We start from the raw sequence: 27618 nt of genomic DNA, 5'->3' as shown, positions 1-27618 counted from the left end.
TATGTTAACTACCATTCCTTCATAGGGATACCAGAGGCAACAGTGAGCTGGAGAGGGCAAATACCCAGAATGAAGTGTTTGTCTGTGGGGCTAGACAAACACTTGAGAGAACTAGTTTCTGCCAGTTTTTCTATGACAGTCTAAGTGAGTTTTTCCTCCTAAACTTGTTTTTGTTGTGAAGGTAAAAATGAGTGTTGTGTGCTGAGGCTGGTATGGTGGTGCTGGCCTGTTCTTCTTCTTAGCACATAGAGGCAAAAGCAAGTGAGGCCTGTAAGTTCAAGGCTAGGCTATATACACAGAGCATTCTAGGCCAACATAGGCGATATAAGATTGTCCAGGAAAAAAAAAAAAGAGAAAGAAATACACACAGAATAAGAATAAAAATAACCAGGTGGTGTTTTCCTGTTAAAATGAAAAGATTTCTGAGAACCCATCCATCTCATCAAAGCCTCTCTTGGTGACTCAGGAGGAAGCATGGTCTTGACTGGTTTTGGCCTTCATTTATTTTGGACAAGAAATAACCAAGCTTTGAGAGTGGCTATGAGTCTTAGCCCATTTCATTTTAATGGCTTTCCGTGGTACTCAAGCCCATCACCCCCTTTTTGGTGACAATACTTATCAGAACGCTCTTGAGGTAGCTGAGAAAATTAAGGAGGCTATAAAAACACAAAGCACCATGAGTTCCCCTGGCTCAGGTGGTAAGCAAGCGAGTTTCTCCACCCCCTTGTGGCTTGATTGCAGATCTCTTGCTGTATTCACCCCAAGGCTCTTTACATTGTCCGTACTCTGCCACCCAGGAATGAACAATGCAAGATTCTGTTCTGCTAACACATGCAGGATAGATGGCAGTGCCTTAGCATCCAGGCCTTATTTTAGCGAGACTATTTGCTTTCGGAAGAAATGTAGGCTCTAACTAGTCCTAGTCAAGATGACCTGAAATGACATGGACTTCTAGTCAAGAAGGTCCAAGACTTTGTTTTACATGTTGCACACCTGAATATGCAAAATGCACCATGTGTTTGATGAGGACTTACCTGAAGGAGGTATTCTTTGGAAGATATTTCTTCCATTGGACTCTGGGACATGTTCTTCTAAACATCCTGACTCGTCAGGACCAACAAATTATTAGTCTCCAAATTGAAATCTGTTAGGTGGAATTTTGAGCTGAATGGCATGTGTAAGACCATACAGAGTTAGATAGAGCTTGACTCAACTCTCATGAAGACCTTTAAGACAGGGCATAAGAGAGAGCCATGGCAGTACCTAAGTCTCAGACTGTGGCAGTAGTGACAGTCACATGTGATCAGCAGGCAGTTTAGTTCTTCAAAGTGTGCTTCCATGATTTATGTTGGTCAAGAGTGAGAGGTAAATTGTTCAAGTTTGGTCTGTTGCTGTGTACTGTAATGCTAACTACGGGCCCTGGTTGCCTCAGAGATGAGGAGATCCTTAGTGCACCCCAAGCCATGCTATGTGACCTCACTCCTTAATTTAAAACTATTGGTTGAATAAAGATGCCTATAACCTGCAGCTGGGCAGAAGAGAGGTAGGTGGGGGCTTTAGTTGCCTGGGCTTGGGGTCTGCAGCAGAGACCAAGAGGAGAGGAAAGAGGTAAAGAGATGAGAAGATGCCATGGAGTAGGTGAATCGGGAGAACACGGCCATGAGAGCTGACCAATTGGATGAAGAGTGGCCCAGGCAGAATGTGGCAAGTTATATCACAGGGTTACTAACAGGAAAGTAGTCAAAGTATCAGAGAAGGTTTGTGTCTGCCCAGCTCTAGTGCTGTTAAGGCTTGTTATAAATATCAAGGTTTTGTGTCTTTTACTTGGTAACTGAATGGTCAAAGGTGGGATAGAAACCCTCAGTTCATTTTTACTGCAACAGCAAATGTCATGGTCACTGCATGATGAAAATGTTATATGTAGAATCATTTTCATTTTATAGCCAAAAAAGCTGAGTCACCAATTTGAAGTATTTGTTACTGATCTCATAATCAATCAGGTGCAGAATGCATTGTGCCATCAATACAAATCCCTGAGCAGACTGTCTCTTTGCACAGTAGTAAACCACCCCTCCCTGTTTCCCAATGTGTCACATACCTTCCCCCAACTTGCCCTTCCATGATGCTATAAGCACCAGGTCACTGTGTCACAATGCAGTGTCAAAATATCACACTCATACTGGCTGGGTGATGAAAGCAGTATGCCAGCCAAGAGGTACAGCAACAAATGGACATCTTCAGCACACAGCACGGAGATGGCATTATATTCTGCATTAGCAACGTAAAAGGGTACTTTTGAGTACCACACAAACTAAAAAGTAAACAAAAACTTATCCCTGCAGCAAAGTAGTTTGCCATCTATTTTCTGGCCTTAGTTTTCCATCATGATCTTATATTTGATTTATACTTTGAAACTTTGAAGGATAAAACGGTGCTTCTTAAAGAGATTTCTTTTCACTTTCTCTTTTATTTATGTGTTAGGCGCCTGTGTGAATGTATGCCATGTATGTGCAGAAGCCCAAGGATGTCAGAAGAAGGCGTCAGATTTCCTGGAGCTGGAGTTCGAGGGAGTTGTAAGCTGTGCAGTGTGGGTTCGTGCTAAGAGTTTAACTCGGCTTTACAGGAACAGAGAGATTAAAGCTATACTTTTGCTAATAATATAACTGAACATAGGGTATTGCTCAAAAAGATCATAGCTCTTGACATTTCTACAATGAATTCAGATATTCATAATATGTAATATATAGTCTGAATAACAATATGCTACATGCAAATTAATACATGTGTGCGTTCAGATATACAGTCATATACTACATGGCGACAATTTGGTTAGGGGCAGATGTATGTGATGGTAGTCCCATAAAAATAATAGTGGAGTTGAAACAACACTATTGCATAGTGATGCCAAAATCCTGTAATGTGATATCACACAGCACCATACTTGCATATTTGTAGCAATGGTGTTACAAGCATCCTCAATGCCTACTGTATACAAGGATATCACATACAATTATGTACATTCTGTAATACATGATAATGAAAATAAATGACTGTGTTACTGGTCTTGTTTACTATGTTGTATTTTATTGCTATTTTAATCTTAAATTAAAAAAAATAATAAAGGTTATTTGGGCCACCAAGTTAGATCACTGTTAGAGACATTTGCCACACAAGTGGGTGACATGAGTTTGATTCCCAGAACCCACGTAAAGGTAGAAAGAGAGAACCAACCTTTCAACGTTGTCCTCTGACCTGCAGGGGCCTCATCATACGTTCTCTCACACAATAATAAATTACGAACATTTTTTTACTTTTTATTCAGTTCACTAACATGATTCTCTTGGCATTCTGCTCTTCTAAATTCCAGCTGGGGTGGCTCATTAAGGTCTGAATACTGAATCCTGGGGCTTTTGCAGCCCAAAGTTCCAAAACCTTCCACATTTCCCTTCAAACCAGCTCCAAAGGCCTCAGAAACACAGCATCAGGGTTACCAGAGCAACCACTCCACCCCTGCCATCAGCTTTCTGTATTAGTTACTCTTCTGATGTGACAAGACTCATGACAAGAACTATAGGAAGGGTCTGCAGAGATTGCTCGGTCGCTAAAAACAAGCACTGCTCTTCTAGAAGATCTGGGTCCAGTTCTTAGATCCCACATCAGGTGCCTCACACTTGACTTTGACACCCTCTTCTGGCTTTCACAGCCACCCTTATGCAGGTGGTATACATAAAAGTCACTCAAGTACAGACATACAATCTGTATCAAGCATAACCCCTACACACACACACACACACACACACACACACACACACACACTGTTTTTGTTTTGTTTTGTTTTGCTATTTTCTTTTAAGGAAGGGTTTCTCTTGGCTTGCAGTTTTTATGGTGGGAAGGCCTAGCAGCCAGAATGTAAGATAGCTTGTCCTCTTGCATCAGTAGTCAGGAACTAAAGTGAGGAATTCTAGTGCTCAAGTTCTTTCTAGGTTTTATTCACTCTAGGAGCCCAGGCCCTAGAATCATGCCAACCACATTTAGGGGTAGATAGTCCCACTTCAATAAACTCAATCTAGAAACTCCCAGGGATTTCTCTCCAATGAGACTAGATCCAGTCCGGTTGACTATCAGTATAGACCAGCACACTATATTTCACCAGCAGCCAGGTTCCATACCATATACTGATGGTAGGCCTACCCTTGTGCTTGGTGTACATTTGTAGGGTTTATAGTAAAGTCTTTCCTCTGGGTTAGTGAGTACACGTCACGACTAACTCTGGGAAGTTAGTTATACCAAATAATATTTTCCTGGGGCACACAGGTGAAAGGATGTTTTGCTATAACAGACATGTGATGTTCAGAAGGAATATAAATACGACCCCACAGAAAGTGGGAGCTCAAGCATTGGTTGGCTTTGCTCTGCCTCACTATTCTGCATATATTGGTTCACCTTACATTGCATTGTTGAGCTCTGTTTGTAGTGATACCTTAGAGAGAAACTTGCCCAAAAACTTCTCATGAGGTTCTTGTGGTTTCTTGCCACTTCTGTGGCCTTGGGCCCGTTGGCAAGCCTGGTGGTTTCTTCTGGATTGAACTGACCTTGCTGGCTCACGTGTGGTGACTGCCAAGTGGACTGGACTTCATCTGCTTGTTCGTGTGTGGTATCTGCTGAGAAGACAGAATTGCAGCTGCTGATTTGTGGCGTTTACTACTGGAGTGAACTGCTGACATCCTGATAATGAAGATTGGCCTCACCCTCAAAGGACTGTTTCTAACAGGTTTACTTCCCCTGTGTCCTAATAACTCTTCTCTTTCACTACAGCTGGTGAGCTGTGAGCTAGAGGAGAAGTTGAATGTTTACTACAGTAGGTAGAGAGAAATTTATGCCTACACATGACTTATCATAATGGAAAACACTCCTCACAACATGCCTTTCAAAATGTAGCCATTGTTAGTGATACTTAACAGTACACAGGATGGTACATTCACATCCATGTATGTGTTTCATGTGTTCATTCTAAAGATAAATAAAATATTAAGACATACAACCATAATAATAATAATAATAATAATAATTTTGGAATATTTCCTTCTAGTCTTCAAACTAGAATTGATTTCCCTGACAAAGTTGGTAATAACATATAAAAAGAGATCAAGAGATGGGGTACACAGATGATGCACAGTCTTCATCCTTTGTTTTCTCACCTGCTTCAGTCTCACTATTTTGCTAGTTTCTCACCTTGTGGTACCCTGATCTGCACTTGCTCCATCTTTTGATGCTATTGGAAGCCCCTGATTGAAATGATGACTGAGTCCTTTAGGATGAGAGATAATTTATCAAGGCTTGTGTTTAGTGTTTTTCAGCAAAATACTCCTGTGGCTAGCATGAATGTACAAAATCATCTAGAACGCTTGTTAAAAAATGTACTATCACAGATGTACTGAAGTAGGTATATTTTTTAACATGCCTCCCTGACCCTTGCTTTTTAAACATGCTCTAACTTGAAAACTGATTTCCCAGGGCATGAACCCTCAAAGAGATGTGCCTACCTAGGTAGTATAGATATGAGACTAGGCAGAAGAGACACTTGGTAATTCATACACTTGGCTTTTTGACAATGGACAGGCTTCCAATTACTCCTACACAACCCAGTTTTGAAGTAACAACTTAACACTCAAAGGCTACCTTTGTCAGAAGGATTGAGACTCCAGAGTAGTCATTCTTAATGGTATGACATTTTTCGTTCCCATCGATATGTAGAAGCAAAAACCTGTTGAAACAGTTGTCCTTGGGTTTTACAATTCTCTTGAAAGCAAAAGGAGGAGGAGGACAGGAGGAGAAAGAGAAGGGGATAATGACATGATGTACTTAACTTACTTTTAAAGCCTTTAAAATTATTTGTATATAGTAACATAGAAACTAAACAAATTGCTATGCAACTGAAACAAATAATAATTACAGTAAGCACTTATATCCAATATTATAATTTTGAGGAGTAAAAAAATTCTAACTTTCTAAATTGCTTTTAGTTGCCGTGCAATTGTGAAGTCCAATCAGAATTTACCACTTCATCCTATCAACACCACTCTTCATTCGGGCAGTACCCAGCAAACAGTTATGCATGAGTAGGAAGGAGAATGTAGTCCACTGAAACTGAAACTGGGACTTGGGCACTTGCTTGGTAAACTAGCTAAACTAAGAGCATCTAAGAGCATGGTCCTCCTCACGCTGACATCTTCCATTCCCTGTTTAAAGGTTGGGCTTGTAAGTATAAGACCTGTGTCATAGTCATTGAAGTCTCTCTCAGACATCTTAACCCCTCTATTCTCATCTTCTCTTAACCCTGTCCCCACAAATCTACTGATCTTCTACTTCCATCTTGGCATCTGGCATATCTTCCTTGACAGACTCAAACTTTCACTTTGTAAGTCAGGGAAAGCACTAACCATGTTATTTTTTTTATCTACCCCACCAAATACAAATGCAAGACATATCTAAGACACTCACAAACACACACACACATATATACCCATAGACACAAACAAGCATACATATACATTCAAGATACACATAAACACACATCCACATCCATGGACACAGTTGAACTGTTAGCATTATATCTGATGCTGGGAACATCTCCCTTCCAGGGGAGCTTTATAAAGCCACCTGAAAGAAGAAATCACTTCAAGTGAGGGACTGGCTTGAGCTCTGAGGAGTTATGATTTAGAAGACATTAGTCTTCTTGGTGGTATGATTTAGTGTAAGTAGTGTGTGATCCTCTGGTGTACTTCAAGTACATACAATAGAGGAGAAATGGAAAGGCAGAGAAAAATTCCAGGGGCAACCACAAAGTGACACAGTGGCTGTTATATACTTAGCTTCTGGATCTAAGCTAACCTGGGAAATTGGCTGATTTCTCAGCCTAGGAAGAATTTCAAAAAGGCCCTGAAGGGCAAGCCATACAGTGCCTGTCATCTGTGACAGATAAAGTAGTTCTTTCCCATTTTTTTATCAGAATATTCAAAATAGTTCAGAAAAAAATTAGTGTGATTAGATGAATATTGAGATGATCATTAAAAAAAAAAAAAGAACCCGATGTGTCAAAATTTCAAGTTGGGCTTAATTGTCTCTCCACATAGCTTCAATTAATTTATTTACTCACTCTCATTTATTAAATTTGGAAACTTTACAACTCACTTCCAATGATTAATAATGGTAGCAATTGCTAGGCAAATAAAGAATGATGTGAAAGAGGCCCTTTTTGCATTAGCCAAGAATTAATTCCATGAAAGACGAGGGATGAAGGGCCTTCTTCAGAAGTGCTGGTTGAGGGAATATCCATTTAAGGATGGCAACATAAACAGCCCACGGAAAGGTTAATAAATGAATGGCAGGTGCTCACATATCAGTTCATTTTAAGATCTGGAGTTGCAAATCACCCATGAGAGCTAATGGTGGACTTTATCACTGATGAGACTACACATTCAGCCTACGAAACATAACTCACCCAACTTTTCCCCTTCTTTGCATGTGAATTAACTCCAATGCCTCAGGCTTATAGATGAGTAAGATGACAGATATAATAGCTTGCCATTGCTAAAAGACAGAGTCCCAGGTTGTTAGCTACTTGAGGACCATTAAAATATAGAACCACTATCATTTTATATTAAGTTACATTTTAGTGGCCAATTCCAAACAGTTTGTTCTTCCCAGGGCAGTGAGTGTTATATTTCCCATTAGTATAATATGAAGATAAATGAGGAAGTTTCTTTTGAAGGCAACAGGCAGAACATACATTGTCATAGCTTTTGGAGAAGGCTCTGGTGGGCTTTTATCCCTCGGTGTCTGCTTCTGTAAGGTTAGAGAAAAGGAAGCTAAGAGAGACACTAGCCAATATTTCCAGGGGGTCCTATGATTTGGATGTGTGAAGAATAAATGGCAGCTCCAACTAGGGCTAAACCTGATTGGGCTGACTCCTCCTTCTCCACATAAATTTTAGACTCAAATACACATTGTGCCTTTGAATTTGTGCCTGAAAACAATTTTTAGTAATGTCTCATCATTAGCTAAAACTCACTGATATAATTATCTTTCTATATGTGATTAAAGATTAAAGGACTTTGATATTGCATGTGATTCTTTTTAATATGTGCCTGAGTTTGTTCAGGAACTCATCTCTAGTTTGGTGGAGAAGATTAATGATCCACTGGGCATGGCTTCTTTGATGAGACACATTTTGCATCTCTAGAATGACTCTGAGACAGGAAAGTACTACTGTATGTATAGAGTTCTTGTTCTCCCAATGCCTACAGTCCAGCTTTTCCCATGGAAGTCAGGAAAGAATAATTATTGTAAAACTCATGAAATTCTAGATTCTAAGTTACCCCAGATTTTTGGTACTAAGGCTGTAAAAAAGCAATGTTTACTTTCCTACCATTTCTTTCAATGTATGAATTTTTAATGTATTAGTTTAAAAGTACAGAGCTTTATTTTTCTCCTTTAAGATGATAAGTCAATTTCCTGTCACTGTAACAAATATTTGAAGTAACTACTTTATATAGAAAAAAGGTTGAGTCTGATGTTCTACTGACTGACCTATCAGAGCTCTATTATTCTATACTCATAGATCAGTGCCTAGCCCAGCTGTCCTTAGAGCCATCTTCTAGCAACTGATGGGAGCGGATGCACAGACCCACAGCCAAACACCAGGTTGAGCCAAGGGAACCCCATAGAAGAGAATGATTGTAGGATGGAGAGTGGTCAAGGATACCAGGATAACATGGCCCACAAAATCAATTAAGCAGGGCTCATAGGGGCTCACAGTGACTGAAGTGACAAACACAGATCCAGTATGGAACTGAGCTACATTTTCTGCATATGTGTTACAGTTGTTCTTTTGGAACTCCTAATATGGGGAATGGAGGCTGACGCTTACTTGGTGTTGGCACCCTTTTCCTTCTCCTTAGTTATCTCATCCAGCCTTGATATAAGGATTTCTGTCTATTATTGTTGTTGTAATGTGTTATGCCATAGTCAAATGATATTCCTGAGAAGTCTGCTTGTGTTTTTTGTTTGTTTGTTTGACTGGTTGGTTTTTGTTTTTTGGTGTTTGGTTTTTGTTTTTTTTAAACAGAAATGGAAGAAGAATGTATCTGAGGGAGAGAGGAGGTAAGAGAAAAGACTGGAAGGAGTGGAGGGAGAGGAAACTGGTCAAGATATATGAGAAAAGAATTTTAAAAAGGAAAAATAAAAGGTTATATATTTTTTGGCTAACGACTTTGAAAGTTTCAGTCCAGTACCAGTGGGCCCCATTGTTTTGAGCAAAGCTGAACAATTGTGGCAAAGCAAAACAACTTACCACATGGTCAGGACACTGAGGGTAGTGAGGAAGAGAATCACTGGGGTTCTGTGATTCTGTGCAATAGCATCCACTTAATAAGTGAGAAGTCTCCCACTGTACCACTGATCTAGTTTCTACTGCCTCCCGATAACACCACGTTAGATGACAAAGCTTTAGCACAGGGACCCCAGAGACACTTAAGATCCAAACTATAACAAGGTCATTTCAGCTGTCCTTAGAATGGCGTGAATTAGTGCTGTAATGTCTGTTTAATGGTGTATCCATTACTTTATCATCACTGTGACTAAATACCAACAGCAATTATGGGAGAAAAGGTTATTATAGTTCATGGTTTCCTGGCAGAGGGGGCACTGGACTGTTGGTGGTGGGACGTGATCCTGTGCATGGTGGAGGGTAAGGAAAGTGATGGAGTCGTAAGGGAGCTGAAACCGGAACTGGGGAAGACCATAGTCCATCAAGTCCTTGACTCCGCAGTGTCCAAGGATCCTTCTAAAACAGCAGCACCAGCTGAAGAACAAGCGTTCAGATACTGGAGACTGTTGGGCACATTGCACATGCAAACAGTAACTAGTGGGATAGTATGAAGATCAATGCAGCAAAACCTTAATTGTAAATACTCCTAGTGGTCATATATGAAAAAGGAAAGGTGCTCCCTAACATCTCAACATGCTACCTTTATAAGCCACTTGATATATTTTGCAACTCTTTGGAGACTGTTTCCTAGAGCTAGAACTATAATCTTCAGTTTTGAAGGTCAAGAGCCAATCATGGCTCGAACATAACAAGTGATTAAAACATATTTGTTGCCAGGAACTTGGTGAGCATGTTTGGCTTTATAGAGTTAAATATGTGTACAGCATGTTTGCCCACTTTAGGACTATTAGCTGAGGGTACAGTAAAATTCTTTCCATCAGTGCCGAGAGACAGACATGGCAGAGTTAACCTCCTGTGTGCCCAGCTGCTGAGTGTTCACTGTATGTGAGCAACTACGCTAAGTGGTTGTGATTGGCTATTTGGTTTCATTCACATACCTACACTCTTGGGTATTATTATTAACCTTAGCTTACAAATAAGGATATTGACACATGGTAATCTTTTTTGCTATTCTTTGATATTTGCCGAACATCAAACTAAGTTAGGTCAAATAGGAAGTGTAGCATTCCTATCCTTTGTCATCCTTTGTCTCTTATAAACCATTGTTTTGACTGTGTACCAAGAGGTTTCATGGTGACACTTTCATACGTGTGTATCATTGTGCTCTCTTCTGTGTGCCCCATTTCTTGATCATCCTCTTTCATATAAACTAGTGCGCTGTCCATTCATAATAAATATATTCTATCACCCTCTCTTATTCTTTCTCTCTACTTAGACATTTTCCTTCTCCCTCATTGTTTCCTTTTTACTTTCACATCCTAGAAAACATACACACATATTTACACGTACGTAGATAAACACATAAACATGCAGATATACATATATACATAATGTACACACATAGATAAGCTTCCAAATACACATATATAACACACATGCAGATATAAATGCACACATGTAAAGCATACTTAAAGGAATACATATGTGTAAATGTATATAAACAAACATGTGCACACATGTGTATAAGCATACATATATGCATATGCACATGTATATAATGATGCATGAATGTATATATGAATACATACTATGTACATACATGTATGTAAGCATTCATATGCATAAAAGTATGCATACATATGTACATAGTAAATCTAAGTTCCACATATGAAAGAAAATGTGATATGAGACTTTTTGACTCTGACTTATTTCCTTAATATACTGATCTGTAGTTCTATCCACTTTCTGGCATATGCCATAATTTCATTTTTCTTTACAAGTGACTAAAATTCCATTTTGTATATGTACATTTTCTTTATCTCTTGACATATTAATAAATACCATGGCAGGTGCTAGACATAGACTCATTAAAGTTTGGATGAGATGTCCTCATAAGTCTTGGGCATTTGAGTACTTGGTTCCCAGTTGGTAGTTGTGAGAGGAGTAGGTGATGTCTTTGTTAGAGGAAACATGTTGGTAGTGGTAGGCTTTGAGATCTCAAAAGACTTGTAATGCTTGAGTTAGCTCTCTCTGTTTTCTGTGAGCTCTCAACTGTTCCTGCCACCATGCCTCTGCTTTGTCATCATGAACCCTCTGGACCCATAACCCCCAAATAAACCCTTCCTTCTATAATTTGCCTTGGTCATGATGTTTTATTACATTAATAGAAAAGTAACAAAAGCAGAATCACACAGTACACACACAGAGAGACACACACACACAGACACACACACAGAGACACACACAGAGACACACACAAACACACCCTGGAAAGGTATTGCTGGATTATATGATACTTGTAGTTCACTTTTTTATTTAGATTGTTAGGGATTGAATGATTGATTGATTGATTGATTGATGAGTATTTTTATGTGGCCTAAGTTGTCCAGGTATTGGTTTAAACTGAGAATGACCTTGAACTCATGAGCCTCCTTTTTCTACCACTGAGATGCTAGAATCAGACATGGGGCTGTCTGCAACAATCCTGGTTTAGGTAGGTTTAGGGACTGAACCCTGAACTCTAGAATCCTAGGTGAGGACTCTACCAACTGAGTCAAATTCCCAGCCCCTAGTTTCAGGTTTTTGGAGTACCACCATATTGACTTCCCTAATGGCCACTCCAGTTTGTACTTAGAGCAGCAGTAAAAATGGTTCTTCATTTCTTCACAATGCTCAGCAGCATTTGTTACTACATTTTGTTTTGTATTGGTTTTTATTTGTTTTGTTTTTTGAAAGCCATTATGATTGAGGTGAGATAGAATGTCAAAGCAGGTTTAATTTGTATTTCTGCAACGGCCACAAGTACTGGACACTCTCAAATATTTATTGGACGTTTGCAAGACTTTCTTTCAGAACTATAGAACTCATTGCCCCATGTATTACCTGAATGGTTTGGGTTTTAAGCATTTAATTTGTGGAATCTTAGAGGAGAGAATTCTCAATAATGTACTGCAAATGAGTTCAAGAGCATATTAAGATCATATATCATGATCAAGTTGCTATTATCCCAGGGATCAAAGATGTTCGAAGTATGCAAATCAATAAATGTAAAACAGACTTAAGGACCGAAGTCACATGACCATTTCAATATATGAAAAAGAAGGTCTTTGGTAAGTTCAGCATCCTTTCATGAATAAAGTTCCGAGGAAATTAGGATTAGAGGAGCATGTGTCATATGATGACAGCCACACAAAACAGGCCTGTCGCCTCAGGTGGCAACAGCCACAGCAACAACCCTATAGACTCATATGATGATGGGCACAGCAACAAACTTATAGCCAATATTTTATACTAAGTGGAGAAATTGAAAGCATTTTACCTAAAATCAAGAATGGAAAGAGGGTGCCACTCCCTCCACTCAAAGCTATTCCCTGAAGTATTAGCTGTAACAATACAGAGAAGAAAATGGAAGTGGCATAGAAAAGAATGGAAGAAGCCAAACCAATGCTATGTGCAGACAGCATGACCTTGAGCTTAAAAGACCTGAACAGCCATACTAGAAATTGCTTAGAGCTGTTAGAAAGACATTTTTAGTGAAATAGCAGGATACATAATCAACATTTAAATATCAGTATTTTGGGTATATACAGATGATGAACTTACTGATAAAAGAATCAGGAAAAATTGTCTGAATTAAATGTGTCCAAAACATAAAACTATATAAAAAATAGAAATAAACTTAATAAAGGAGTTGAAAGACCATTGCAATGAAAACTGTAAGACATAATAAAAACAGAAGATTATAAAGTTCAACTGCCTCAAACTTATAAGATATATGTTCTGAACAAAAAAACAAATGGGAATTACATATTTCACAACTGACTAAATCATTAAATATTTTCTATACTTTTTCTATAATTTTGTATGTTCTGCTCAGTTTTTCAGCCATTCTTTCTTGGCAGTGTCAAAGCTAGAAAGGAAGGTATTGATTTGGACAGAACATGTTCCCCACAAGCTCATGTGCAAGAATATTTGGTCCGCATCTCATGTCACGATTTGGGGGAGTTTTTGAAACCTTTGAAAGGTGAGGTATAGCTTGAGGAATTCGGTTATCAGGAGCCTAGCCTTCTTCCTGTCTTTTTTACTTTCCAATCACAAATGTGATCAAGTTCCTGTTGCCACATTCTCCAGAGGCTCATAACACCGTCTTTTCCCTGTGGACTGTATGCCCTTAAACCAAGTGTCCAGAAAAATCCTTCATTCCTTAAATTGCCACAAGGACAGATACTTATCATGGGAAGAGCTCCTGTTCTCAAAATGTCTATAGCCTTTTGGAGTCAAAATTTCAATATGCTTAGGACTCTGCCTTAGTTTTAACCAAGGGACACTGAGAGAATAGCTAAAAGCAACCAATTTACCCAGGTAGAACCTGTCTATGATTAGATTGCACAATAGTCTTGGAGAACAGGTAGGAATTCACCAACTATATAGGACTGGGGGTGACCTGGGTGGAACAATTACTATTGGAAAGACATAGAAAGGATAGATTCCAAGTCTCGTTACTTGGGGGAAACTGAAAGTAATAAAACCAAAACAGAACAAGCGAGAAGAAAATGGTTAGCAGTATATCAAAAATATCACATGGAGGCTGACACATGATGGGGAAATCATGTCACTGTTCAAGCCTAATGTCAGTCTAGCCTTGTGGTTTGTGCAGCCCACAGTAAACACAAGCTCAGGCATCTGTCAGAAAGTGTCTTGCCTGGACTCACGATCCTTCCATAAACACTTCACTTTCAGTGTCTTACATTTGTTCTATAAAGAAACTTGACTTAATTGAATCAGTAATTTGATGTTGACCAACTAAAAGGGGGAAAAAAAAAGAATCACCAGGCTTCATGTTGACAGTCAAAATGATAAATGCTCCCCTTCTTTTTGACTAATTTGCCAGGCATGATTGATTTAATAATAGGTAGGTTTCATTTTAATACTAGTGACAATTGGGGGAAGAGTTGGCAAGGAGAATAAAAGAGTGGTACTCTATAGCAGGTATTTAACGCAGACAGCCTAAAAATCAATATTAATCCTCTGCTGGCAGCTGAACATTTCAGTCAACCTAAGCAGACGAATGGGCCATAATGTCAGTCAGTAGTATTAGTCTACTCCTTGGCTGAGTCTTGCTCTAAATGAGAACTGTTGATTAAAAATCCATCCAGGGATGCCACCGCACATGTTAAATAGCTCTCATTCTCCCCAGAGTCAGAAAATGTTTCTCCTTTTGCCTTTTCAGAGTTTTTCTTTACTCTTCTGTTTCCAAGTAGATCTGCACTGCACCTAGAGACAAAATTCCTGCAACCAACCCAAGGACTTCCCCTCACCTATAGACTAGGCCATTGGCTTCCTGGAGAATCCCTCACCCATGACCACCACCACACAGAAAGTACAGTGGTTGCACACTGGATACAATCCAGCATCCTACTAACAACAGGGAGAAGTGTAAAGAACAAAGCAATTTTTAGGCATGGCCCTCAAAAGATTTCTTGTTGTCTGCATGATGTCAGAGAGCTGTTAAAAACACATTCTTCTACAAAATTTATCTCGCTATCATGATTTTAATTAGTTACTCTGTATTTGGGGGTCTACAGAAATAGATCATATGTTTGTCTTGAACTGTCTAGAGCAAGAAAATACTAATAAAAATAGACTTCAGTCCAGTGGATCTCCTGGGAAATGCAAGAATTTCTAGTGGAATTTTTACCTCGGTTCGCTACAGGTTGGGAGAAATACATATGCCTAGCATATCCAAAACAATATGTGATTAACAGAAGTAAAAACCAGACATGCAACTAGATCTTCTTGAACAGGAGCTAGAAAAAGACTATTGGGGTTTTGATACTGATCCAGTATAACCGGACATCTTGTAGATAGCTGAAGAACCCCCCCTTTCCTAGGAAATGCAGTTCTTCCCTCCATCCTCTTGCAGCGCATTTGCTCATTGTACTGGTTAGTTTTGTGTCAACTTGACACAGCTGGAGATATCACAGAGAAAGGAGCTTCAGTTGAGGAAATGCCTCCATGAGATCCAACTGTAAGGCATTTTCTCAATTAGTGATCAAGGGGGAAAGGGCCCTTATGGGTGGGACCATCTCTGGGCTGGTAGTCTTGGGTTCTATAAGAGAGCAGGCTGAGCAAGCCAAAGGAGGCAAGCCAGTAAAGAACATCCCTCCATGGCCTCTGCATCAGCTCCTGCTCCCTGATCTGTCTGAGTTCCAGTCCTGACTTCCTTTGGTGATGAACAGCAGCATGGAAGTGTAAGCCGAATAAACCCTTTCCTCCCCAACTTGCTTCTTGGTCATCATGTTTGTGCAGGAATAGAAACCCTGACTAAGACACTCATGTATGTTTTCATGTCTTTGGCCTACGTTAGTGAAGTATGTATGTTTTCCCTCTGGCTTTTTAAGTCTTTTCATCAATCAGAACTTTGTAATTATTCTTACAAAGGCCAAGAAACTTAGCTTAACAAACTTTTTTTTTCTGCTTCTAGACAATGGAAAAAGGTTTAAAAAACAAAATACAAAGATTTCCTCAAAACGTTTTTTTTTTTTTTTTATAAGAGAGCAAGGGGAAGAAATCTATACAGTACAGTCCTGCATAGGACTTTCTAATGTTAGAGTAAAATGAGATAAAGGATTTTCTGCAATTTTGTCCTAGGAAGGAGACCCAGGCTTGTATTTCATATCCAAGGGAGAGTAGGTTCTACATTGTCTCTATCTATATTACACTGAGGAAAGTAGTGTTAAACTGGTTTTTCAAAACTGACTGGAGGTCTGACTTCATGACAAAAACAGGGCTACTGCCAGGCGTGGTAGTGCACGCCTTTAATCTCAGCACTCGGGAGGCAGAGGCAGGTGGATTTCTGAGATCGAGGCCAGCCTGGTCTACAAAGTGAGTTCCAGGACAGCCAGAGCTATACAGAGAAACCCTGTCTCGAAAAGCCAAAAACAACAACAACAACAACAACAACAACAAAAACAAAACAAAACAAACAAACAAACAAACAAACACAGGGCTACTGGTACCAGGATCAGAAAGGCTATAAAGAGAACTAAACATTCTCCTGGATTTTACTGTAATGAAAGTTCCAGGATGAATACAATGCATCACTGTCTTGATTGACACTCAACAAGATTAGTATCATTGTCGCATATGATGAAGCCATTAAAAATCCAACAGTTACCATGACTGGTAAGTGATGGAATGAGTAGCTTGCAGATGGCTCTTATTCTGAAGCAGGTACCCTTTCTACACTTTTCAAAGCAATATACTACAGGAAAAAAAAGTAGCATATGACAAAGTTAAAATATACCAAGCAACCTTCCTTGATGTCTCTCTTCCTTTTATATCTTACAATAATTTTTTCTTATGTTTACATATTTGTATGTAGAAACCAATCACATTTTCTCTCACTTGCCCATGCACTGCTGAAAGCCATCAATGTGCTTTTCTGGATCATAAGGTATCCTCTTAACTTGTCTCCCTGTGTGTGCCCCTAGGCTCATGCTATCTAGCCTTGATATTGAAGCTTACATGAACCTTTTAAAATGTCAGATCAAATCAATCTTCTACTCCAAATTATCCAGTGACTTCCCATTTCACTCAAAGTAAAATACAATTAAAGATCACCAAAAAACAGTAGAGTAGGGAACTCCAGGGCTCCATGCCCCAACAAAACAGCTAATAAGCTGGCAACAACTGTTAGAATCAGCTTTAACAGAATTTTTCGAAATAGTCAAACACACAACAATAGTCAACAGTCTGTTTATGTCTTTGATGTGTCACCCCTGGATGTCATGTAGTTGATGTTCACAAAGCCTTTGGAGCTTAAATGGTTTAGCTTACTGCAGATTCTCCCAAGTCTTTTCTTGCTGACTATTTCACTAATTTTTAGTGCTAAATACTATTCCTTTGTGTAGATGCACTAGAGTTTATCTGTTCAACTAATGAAGGACATCTTGGTTGATTCCAAATTTTAGAAATTATAAATTTGTCTATAAATAATTCATTTGCAGATTTTTGGGTTGCCATAGTTTTTAAATCTTTTGATTAACCTCAAGGAGCATGATTATGGGTCTTACAATAAAAAATATGTGTAGATCTGTAAGAAACTTCTAGACTATTTTATAAATGACTACCATTTTGTATTCTCACCAGCCATGAATGAGAGATCTCCCATATCCTTGCTTATGTTTATACAACCATCTATCCTTTTGGGTAAAGTTAATATTCAAGTATTTGGTCCATTGTATTTTAATTGTATTGTTTACTACAAACCATACATATCACTAAAACTGGGATACCTAGGGGTTTTTTTGTTTTTTTTTTTTTTAGCCCTTGATAGACTTCTGGGAGGTTTATACTTTCACCTTTGACCTCTAGGTTTATGATCCCTCCTGAGCTAGAAGTTAAAGAGTATAAGTTGCATACCCTTATTCATTCTTTTGTATGGTGTTTGTCAGATGATCTGTCATAATTTCTCAAGAAGACTATTTTCCCTTTCTTAGATTATCTTCTTAAAATGCTTACAGAAGTCTATTTCTAAACTTGTAGATGTTTGTGCTGAGCTATTTTTTACTATTTTTTCCCTGATACCATACTTTCATTACTGCAGCATGATAGTAAGTCTTGAGATCAAATAGATTCAGTTCTCCACTTTATTCTTCTTCAACATTGAATTGAATCCAGGGTTTTCTATTAAGAAGGTGCATGACCATCCATCGCACAACTGTCATTCTTTAAAACTCCTCTTTCTTCAGTCCACATACTCGTTCACCCCAAATTCTACTATCCTGCCTCAGAATATTTCTTCAAAAGGTACAATTCCATAATCTCCATTAGCTTGCATTAGTATTAGTATCAATGATTACAGTTTCCCAATATTTCCTTAGCTCTTTTTGTCCTTTCAAGTCATCTGTTATAGCACTGGATGAGGAATAATTTTCAAAATCTGTGCTCACTTATCTTGGAAATGTTTCTAGTTGCTCAAGCGTATATGTAAGCCCAATGATGAACATCTAACTACAGTTATCTCTCTGACCTCATTTAGTATCTTCCTCCCTTTTTCGTTAGCTCTATCTCAGTGATGTCCTCTTTCCTCTCTGGATGTGCCACCTCTCCAGACACAGCTAGTACTTACACACATTGGATTTTGCTGCTGTTGAACTCCTAGCTCTCAGCTCAAGCTTGAATTTGGTTTAAATGCTTATCCCTGTCCTTCTGACTAGCAAATCCCATAATCTATAACAGGGTCCATGAGCACAGTGACCTACACCCTACTCAACTCATCTGTGATATTTTCTTCATGTATGTACTTGTATTTGCATAATTATTTGAATAGTATTTTTATTTTGTTTTTTATTAGGTATTTATTTCATTTACATTTTCAATCTATCCTAAAAGTCCCCCACCCACTCCCCAACCAATCCCCCACCCACCCACTCCCACTTCTTGGCCCTGGCATTCCCCTGTACTGAGGCAGATAAAGTTTGCACGACCAATGGGCCTCTTTTTCCACTGATGGCTGACTAGGCCATCTTCTGCTACATATGCAGCTAGAGACACGAGCTCTGGGGGGTACTGGTTAGTTCATATTATTGTTCCACCTATAGGGTTGCAGATCCCTTTAGGTCCTTGGTTACTTTCTCTAGCTCCTCCATTGGGGGCCCTGTGATCCATCCAATAGCTGACTATGAGCATCCATTTATGTGTTTGCTAGGCCCCGGCATAGTCTCACAAGAGACAGCTATATCTGGGTCCTTTCAGCAAAATCTTGCTAGTGTATTTTTTATTTTATTTGTTCTTGAGACAAGGTCTCTAGCCCAGGTTTGATTCAAACTGGATATGTAGCTGAAATAACCTTGAATTGCTGAAATTCCTGCATCTATCCCTCCGCCCCAAGTGCTAGGATTATAAGCTTACATTACCACTTAATTTTTACAGTGCTGTAGAATGACTCAAGGGCTTCTTACCTACTAGACAAGTTCTCCACATCCCCAACCCTAAATGATAGTTTTTAAATCTCATCTTAAGTTCTATGAGAGCAGGGAGCATTTTGATGTGCTATCTATTTATCTATCTATCATCTATTATTATTATTAACATTTCATTATAATTCTTACCATTGTAAGTGCTACCTATTCTTGTGAAGTCCCCAACAGCTTTTAGAAATAAGTTCAAGCATATGAAAGTAAGGGACAGTATAATCCTACAAAGAAATATTCTTGCAAAAGTAGGGAAAGGGATTCTGTATACAATTTGTACCAGGCACCAAATTGAGGGGGGAAATGCCTTGAAGACTTCAGTCAAGTTATCAAGTATACATCAGGCTCTTACTCTCAGTGATATCTATATGAATAACTCTACATCTTACAACTGGAGGATAGGAATTGACAACACAAACACACCCAGTCCAGTGTAGGCTCATTTCAGAAACTGGGTAGGTGGATGGGTCAGAGACTTCAAGTGTCATGAGTCATTGAATCAGCCCCATGCACTGGCAGAGTCATGACAGCACACCTAATTACAAGTCAGATGAAGGCAATTACCCAGTGTTCACGAAGAACAGGCTCTGTGTACCCCACTTTCTTTCCTTGTCTGATAATTTAAACCAATTATTTTTCTTTAGTCTTAACATAGATCAATTGCCTAATGTATGCTCCATTCTGCACATTAAGATAGGTTGTATGAAAGAAAAGTTTCCTTGGAAAATGCTTTAGTCAATACAACTATTCAGGCTTCCTTTCAACAGGCTTCTTGAGTTTATATGCACCTCGATCCTTTGAGAATTGAATACATCATTGGCCTAAATGTATTTAATCATGAGAACATTACTTGGCTTTCTTGTTTGTTTTAAACAAAGTATCCTTCTTGGCTGATGTTTCATGGAACTGATTTTGGGGAATGGTAATCTATAGTTTTCTCCTCCTTGATTTTCATGTAGCAACTGAGAATTAACAGTTGCTGCTATACATAGTCATATAAAAGAAGTGATATGATATTTTAAAAAGAGAGAGAGTTGCAGAGTGACCTTGTTGTTTGTGTCTTTATAGAACATCATAATGTACATCTATGAAAACTCAGATGTGGCCTTTTTCATGTTCTCAAGAGATGAAATAACCCCAAGATACATAAAGGAGCAGTTGGCATAGCCAGTATACTGCCTTACAGTTAAAGTTTTCTATATGAATACAAAGTCAAACACTAATTACATGATTAATTAAATTAATTGCTGAATTAAATGAATTAAAATTTATTTAAATAAAAATTAAAATCAAGTTGAAAACTATAAAAGTCTAATACACACACAGTGTCATGCTTGCTCATCTTGTGTGGACTCTGTGGCAATAAAGAGCAAGTTTTAGATTATACCAACATCAATGAATGCCTGGGTAAAACTTTTTAGTATGACATTCATATGGCTAGGACATTAATAGGTGGCTAAAAGTTTCTGGCTCCATTATAGTCTGGGGAACCTCTGTTGACTATGTGCCCTGTATGGATGAAAATGGTGTTCTACAACTCACGACTATAATTGTTGAAAATCATGTAGAGAAAAGGAAAGCCCAACAGTCTTGGAATCTACCTATCTAGCAAAAAAAGTTTTCAGTTAGATTCTAGACCTGTGAGTAGCACAGCATTAGCACAGGCTAGACCTGCTGTGTGCTTTTCTGTTTCTAAACAAAAGCCCTGACAAGCTACTCTCATGTTTTTACTTTTAATGAACCTGAAATTCTACATAGCTTGGAGTGTAATATGAGAGTTACGTTTAGTACAATATCTGAAAATAGTATCCAGAAATTCATTACATTGTTGACTTTTCCCAAATCCATTTTTACAAAATTCATCTCCACTCTATAGAATGGCACAAATAGTAAGAAAACCACCTCTTAATGATATGTCAGTGCAAATATTCCTGGGCTGTTCTCATGTCCATAACGAGGGAAAACAAGATTCAGTATATTATGTCTTCTTCTGTCTTATGGCTGTTTGTCATGCAAGGCTTTGACAAAGTACATCACATAAACAGCTTAAAGGAGAAAAGCTGCTGTGGCTCATGGCTTCAGACATATCGGCCCTCCTGACAAAGATGCTGCAACAAAACAGCTCATACAACAATGGCCAGGAAAGAAAGAAGGATGGTGAGTGCTGGGTTCTATAGTTTTTTGCCCAAAGTCTGTGCATATGGTTGTATAACATGAACTTCCAAAGTCCTAGACAATGCTGTCCCTGGACATTTGCTGCCTGCATAGTTCCTCTCCAAATCTGGCTCCACTTGCTGCCTGTGGCCCTCCTGAGAAGATACCCCCTAATTCTAGAGTCTCTAACATGCTGGGATAGCCATTGTCTGCCTTCACCTAACACTTTCATGCATTAATCTCTCAAGGGCTGTCATTGGGGTCAATTGTGCATTACATGGCTTCTCTAGCTCATTTCTAAACTCTGGATTGAAATTTCCACTCCGGAACTCCTTTATTTTGAATTCCTACAAAACCAGCATCATACAGGTGATGCCAGGTCTGTCAGCAACTCAAGCAGTGGCCAGGATTCTTGTACCTTGATTTCTTTGGTCACTGAGCAGCTGACAAAAAGCTAAGTAGCACACAAATCAAGGTCAATCATACCATTGCAGATTATATAACTGACTTTTCATTACTTTACTGCCTACCTGGCATGTCAATGGCCTTCAAGACTTGCAAGTAAGTCTAGCTTTTCACTTTTGGGTTATTGTTAAGTACTTGTGTTTCCCTATCACTCTATTTTAAATACCTATGTCCTAGTCAGTCAGTAAGTCCTGCCTACTCGTCTACATAATGGTCAAAATTGGATATGCTTATTTGCAGGCCTATGTGCTTCTTATTGAATGACCATGTTGTCCCTAACCAAATGGAGAACCCAGATTTATAGAAGATAGAGGCTGTGGCTGCTCAATGCAATAATGAGAAATATGATTAATCTTGATATATTGGATGTCGATGGGGAGGTTATTTCATTTAGAAGGATTTATATCGTTCAATTGTATAGATTATATATAAGTAATCATTCTGCTGTTTTTTAAAAGATTTTGATAAAGAATATTACATCAAATCAAATAACTGGTACAAACACTTGACAGACATTTTTTTTTTCAAGCAACCCTCATTTATACTATGGGAAGGTAGCCAGTTGTTCGTGTTCATTAACCTGCAAGATTCAAGAAATTACAGAAATAGTTTGCAATGTGGCAAAACAATCAGTTTTATTCACACTACATGTTGGGCTTCTCAGGTGCAAATACAAGTAATAGGCCATGCATAAAAGTGTATTTGGTCCAAATGTCCAGATATATATTTTAACTTTTACTTGGAAAACATTAACTAATGCTTGGTAGTGTTAGTAGCAAATTATACAAATGAAAAAAACGGTTTTTAGTGTGGGAGGAGGATGGAGCCGAACCAATCAATCAATCAATAAATAAATAAATAAATAAATAAATAAATAAATAAATAAAGGAATCCAATGCTTGATAAACCTGATAGAAGCAAATGAAATAGTCAAAATCTATATTAAAATGGAGAGAAATGTTTTCCTAACAATGCACTCCTTATCCTACAGATAGAGTCACAAAGCTCAGAAGTAATTAAAATAAAGATTTCAAGGGGAGGGCAAATACCCCTGCAAACTCAGAATGATAAAACACACACAGCCTGACCTCTGTTACCATCGAATCAAATAAGCTGTTAATTACAAAAGGATGAACACTCTCAGGAGATAACAGCAAACTCCAGGCAGTCAATAGGATGTGATAACATCCAATACAATCAAGAAACATTTGAGTTGAACACAGGATTATCCATGAGGATTGGAGGATTAGGAGACATGGCATTTCTGAGTCTAGTAAACAGAAAGTGTTCAGATGCCAGCTGAGGCAGGTAGAGGGCAGGAAAGACAGATGTGATGAGTTCATCATAGGGAAGGCGAGGGACAAATGGCTGGGCTCCATTCCCTAAGCTGGCAGGGATGGAAAGAGCAGGGATGACCTCCCCTGCATGCTTAACCTTCAATTACCAGTTGAACCCACATGTGACTATAATGTTAACAAAGTGTAGAAGCTCTGTAACGGCTACTGATCTTTTGGTTAAGCAGGTAAATTTTTTCTTGTTTAAATAATAAAGTCAACTGTGTTTTCTAAAAAATCCTGATACTACAATGTAACTATTCATGAACGGATACATTTTTCAGAAAGATTATTTCAGTGAACAAAAGAACCTGGTGCTTACGCTATACACTGGTTAATTATTGCTGTGTAAGAAACTATACATTAGCTACATATTGCTGTGTAACAAATTATTCTCATATCTTGTTTAGAGTCATTCTTACTTTTTAATCTCACAGGTATTTTTTTGGATCAGGGATGTGAATGCAGCTTAACTTAAAGGTCTCTCAGAAACCCACAGTCAAGGTGCTGGCTGCTGCTTCATTTCTTCCAAGGTTGAGCTGGTAGAGCATTAGTCTCCATGCTGGTTCACATCTTATTGGAAGCCAGTCTATCCAAATCCAGACTCAATACTCTACTTGTTTGCAGGACTCGGGCTCTCACCTGATGTTGGCTGGAAAAATCAGTTCCTTGGCATAAGGATGTAACTACTGGGCTCTTCATAACAAGAGAGATTGTCTCTGGGAAGGGGACAGGGAGAGAGGGAAGAGAAAGAGAGGAAAGAGGAATGAAACTAGATTCCAACATAAAAAGAAAGCCCAGGTACTTTTTTTGTGTGTCCTAATCTTAGAAGGAATATTTCCATCATACTCGACTTTATTCAGTATAAGCAATTCACTGATTCCAGGCATACTCAAGGGCAAAGGATTATGCAAGACCATGGAGACTATGATGTAATCATCAGTGGGGCAACCTGAGAGGCAGGCTCCATGCCTTATCAAAACTCCAGGATCAATACAATACTAACATTTTCCCTGTCAAGTAAATTAACAATTTGGTAAAGTCAAGTATACACTGATTAGAAATAGAGACAAGATTAGTATCTTGTTCTAACATCCCAAACACATGTCATTGCTTTCTATGCCATATATATTAAATTGGCATCCTGACTCATAGTATTGTTTTAATGACATGTCTCCAGTAAAGGTTTCCAAAGTCCTCCACACTGCACAAGAGACATTTTCTTCCAATATTTTATTCGACTTCCTGAGCATGTACGTAGTCCTTCTTTCCTGAAACAACCTTCATGAAAACAATACTCTATATCCATCCAATTTGTGTTACTGTAAGAAAATACTTGAAACCTGGAAACTCTATTTAAAAATAGGTTTGTTTAGCTCACAATTCTAAGTGTTGAAGGCCAAGGAATTTGTGCAGTGCTGAAGAGAACCTCATGATGGATGCGGACACATGGCCAGAGTGAGCATGGAAGGGGGAAGTCATATTTAGAAAAGAAGCTATATGTCTCCTAAAAGGCTCTACCAGTGCCTGAAAAATATAGAGGTAGATGCTTGTAGCTAACCATTGGACTGAGCACAGGGTCCCCAACGGAGGAGCTAGAGAAAGGACCCAAAGAGCTGAAGGGGTTTGCAGTCCCATAGGAGGAACAACAATATGAACTAACCAGTACCCTCAGAGCTCCCTGGGACTAAACTACCAACCAAAGAAAACACATGGTGGGGCTCATGGCTCTAGCTGCATATGTAGCAGAAGATGGCCTAGTGAGTCATCAATGGGAGGAGAGGCCCTTGGATCTGTGAAGGTTCTACGCCTCTGATTACTGAATGCAGGGATTAAAGATTGTATCACCATACCTGTCTTGCTCAGGGTTTCATAACAACTCAAGGATCCCATTAAAACAACCACAGTCTCATCCAATAGGAAGTGCACCCAATGACCTGAAAACTCCCACTCTACAAGGTTTCATCATTTGCAGCATCAGTAGTTTCTAGGGGACTCTATCAAACTGTATCCCAACTATAGAACAATTAATGGGCTCTTCTGTTCCCTCTACCCATCTCAGTATTCGTATACTCTTCTCCCTAGTCATTGGCTCCTTTATGGCTGAATTTTGATGTTTTTCAAGGCTTTCTCCTTGATCTCACCTACTCATTCCATACTTACAAGTTATTCCCACATACTTACTCAAGTAAGGGCATACACAGTATAGAAATCCCAAAACCATTATACACTGTGCATTCACTAACACTTCATTTCTACTTTAGGATTTTATTCCACAAACTTCATTCTTTGCCATCTATTGAATCTCAGGCAAACAGTCTTATTCTGTTGGCCAAAGTAGGAATGAGATTGGCCTTTTAGATTTCTGTCCTCTTTCCATCCTCCCTCTAAAGTCAAATTGACTGTTATACGAGATATAAAATTATGTGTGTGATTTTTGGTTTATTTCATGAATTTTTACTTTCACTTTCACTTTTACCACAGCTGTTCCAGTTTTGGAACCTTTCTTCCAAGGATGAAAATTGTAGCCTCCTGACTGGTTATTACTTCTTATTGGTCTTTATGTACAGTGTCAGCCTGTGCACAATCCTTCTTAGCTTTGTCCACAGCACAGATGAAGAATTTTAGATACACACAAACATACCACACACACACACACACACACACACACACACACACACACTTACACTCACATATTCACCTACTTGTATACACCACACAGCCATCTGAATGTCAATGTGAAGGCCTTTCTTTAGTCTTCCCATGGTGTCGTAAACATACTTCTCCATTTCAATGACTATTCTGTGTCATATTTTGGCCTTACTTGTTTTCTCTACAAGACTGAACACTATGCAAATAGAATCTTATTTATCTGTTGTTGGGGTAATCGTTTTGTACATTGTGTGGATTTGTGGCTCTGTAGTTCCTCACCTGCATAAGACATTCTCTGATTGGCTTTAATAAGGAGCTTAATCTAAATCTAGGCAGGAAAGGGAAGGTGGGACTTCTGGGAAGAGATAGGAACTCTGGTTAAGAATTGAGAGGCAGAAGGTTTGCTAGCCAGACACGGAGGAAATCAGACACACAGGGACTGAGTGAGTGGTAGAATGTGGATTAGAATAAGTGGGTTAATTGATAGGAGCTAGTTGCAAAATAGCCTAAGCGAAGGCCTAAACTTTTATAAGTAAACATAAGTCGCTGTGTTATTATTCAGGAGCTGGCAGGTCAGAGAATGGCAGGTCTGGAGATTCTTTATCCCTAACATCTAATTTAAAGACTGATATAAAAGAGCTGCCTAATGCATTCACTGAATAAAATCACGAATGAATGTTAAATTCTCTCCTCACAAAGAAATACTCCTCTTTACCCAGGGGGTACTTTTCCAAAGCTACAGGGGTTGCCTGACACTAGAGATAGTGCCAGGCTTTACCACTTGTTTTCCTCATAAAACACATGGATTATAAAGTTAGATATACAAATTAGGCTTAGTAAGAGATTAACAACAACAGTTATGAAATAGAACAGACAAAATACAAAGGAAGTTTTAAAAATATTCCTCTCTCATTCGTTCTCGGCCTCACCCTTTCCCCTTTTCCCTGCCTCACTCTTTCTAGAAGAGTTACCTGAACACAGTACTTTGATACCACACAAGGAGTCTAAGAACCAAGAGGACTGCTATGCGACCCACAGGCAGATAGCAACTATAACATATAGTTCTGTATACCAGAGTGATTTCCATCATCTCATGATGAAGCAGGGCAGACCAGTGATTCATCCTGCTCCTTAGAAGATACACAATTTAAAATGTGTGGATCGTTTATTTCTAGAGCTTTCCATTTAATATTTAAGGACTGTGTTTAAGCACAGATAAATGAACATGCCTAGCAAAGCTGTGGGTGGTGGGGAAGCCGCTGTGCATAATATAAATTCAGATCAGTGTTTTTAATTTTTATGAGAACCCTCTATTTTCACGAGGAAGGGAAGGGTAAGATTTCTAGGACATACCATGTTATCTTTCCTAGTCCCACCCAGTAGGAAGCAGTAGGTGGGGGTCCCAGCAAATAGTGGAAACTGAAAACTGCATTGTGTTCTTGATGAATAAGGATATCTGCATTTAGGTTCACCAGCTGGCTTCGAGCTCTGCATGCACCCTGTCACCTTCTTGGAGTTTCCAGACGTGATATCTGCACTTAGGTTCACCAGCTGGCTTCGAGCTCTGCATGCACCCTGTCACCTTCTT

Source organism: Mus musculus, chromosome 19 (assembly GCF_000001635.26).
Source record: "Mus musculus strain C57BL/6J chromosome 19, GRCm38.p6 C57BL/6J".
Classification (NCBI taxonomy): Eukaryota; Metazoa; Chordata; class Mammalia; order Rodentia; family Muridae; genus Mus; species Mus musculus.
This window is presented reverse-complemented; position numbering follows the sequence as displayed.